General features: G+C 44.4%; 1 protein-coding gene across 1 annotated transcript in view; it reads right to left on the bottom strand.

The window, feature by feature from the left end:
- The window catches only part of FUNDC1 (FUN14 domain containing 1), a 205,391-nt gene that overhangs the window by 202,855 nt on the left and 1,178 nt on the right, over positions 1-1,358 (bottom strand). The gene's annotated exons all lie outside the window — the stretch shown is intronic.

Below are 1,358 nucleotides of genomic sequence, written 5' to 3'. Positions count from 1 at the left end.
AGCGGTAGTGAAATAGTGAAGGAGAGCAAGGTTTGTTTGTATAGCCTTCCTGGCCCTAAATTTCCTGTCTCCAGTGATAAGGATATCTTCTGCCTTCTTGGTACAGGAAAGGTACCTTTCACACGGAGATTTATCTCCTGCTTTCAGGGAACAAAGGAAGGTTAGAGTATTCTTGCACTAGCTGTTTCTTTCTTTCTTTTTTTTATAGTTTATTGTCAACCATTAAATAAAGATGAGCATTGGTTCCCAACAACACCCAGTGCTCATCCCCACAAGTGCCCTCCTCCATACCCATCACCCCTNGTGCCCCTATGCATCAGCACTCGTGTATCCCTTGGGTAAATTCCTATTGCACTAACTGTTTCTTAAGTAGCTTTAATTCAAAATAACTATAGGGGCCAAGGGCAGGCTGTCCCAGAATGTACCACTTTGGTATATTGATTATCATAAACAAAACGTGCGTAAGAAACACCCAATGCAGGGGCACCTGGGTGGCTCAGTCGGTTACGTGACCGGCTTTGCTCAGGTCCTGATCTCACAGTTCATGGGTTCGAGCCTTGTGTTGTCGGGCCATGTGCTGACAGCTCAGAGCCTGGAGCCTGCTTCGGATTCGGTGTCTTTCTCTCTGCCCCTCCCCCGCTTGCTCTTTGTCTCTCTGTCTCTCAAAAATAGAGGCAAACCGTGAGAGACTCTCGAATGCTGAGAACAAACTAAGGACTGATGCGTATTGGGGGGAGGGGGGAGATGGGCGTGGAGGAGGGCACTTGTGGGGATGAGCACTGGGTGTCACATGGAAACCAACTTGACAATAAACTATTTGTAAAAAAAAATAAATAAATAAATAAACATTAAAAAAAATTTTTTAAAAGAAACAGGCAATGCAAAAAGAACACTCTGTACCTTCCCACCCTCCTGCCCTTGTCTCCAGAAAGCGAGAAATAAATGTCCCATGTGAAAGATACCCTCCCAGCACCAGGAGGTAGAAACATCCTTATCACCGGAGATAGGAAATTTAGAGCGGAGAAGGTTGCATAAACAACCCTCGTTACTTTACTAATTTGCTACCAAAGCCCTAATCCTCTTTAGAATTCCTTGTTTTTCTCATCCATTGAAGCTCCCAAAGCTCAGGGCTTTTTCGTGTTGTCAACCCCTCACAGATTTATTGTCTATTTGTCTAAAAGAAATAAAACCTGCCTGCCTTGGTCATGTCTTTAGGCCCGAATTGCATCATTGGGCCTCCATGCACATGTGATAAAACTTGGGGTTCTTTCTCTTGTTAATCTGTCTCATGTCAGTTTAACTCTTAAAGCAGCTGGAAAACCTTGAAGGGTAGGAGGAAAAATTTTCCTCCCCTGCCT

Source organism: Crocuta crocuta, unplaced genomic scaffold (assembly GCF_008692635.1).
Source record: "Crocuta crocuta isolate KB4526 unplaced genomic scaffold, BGI_CrCroc_1.0 scaffold467, whole genome shotgun sequence".
Lineage (NCBI taxonomy): Eukaryota > Metazoa > Chordata > Mammalia > Carnivora > Hyaenidae > Crocuta > Crocuta crocuta.
This window is presented reverse-complemented; position numbering and strand designations above follow the sequence as displayed.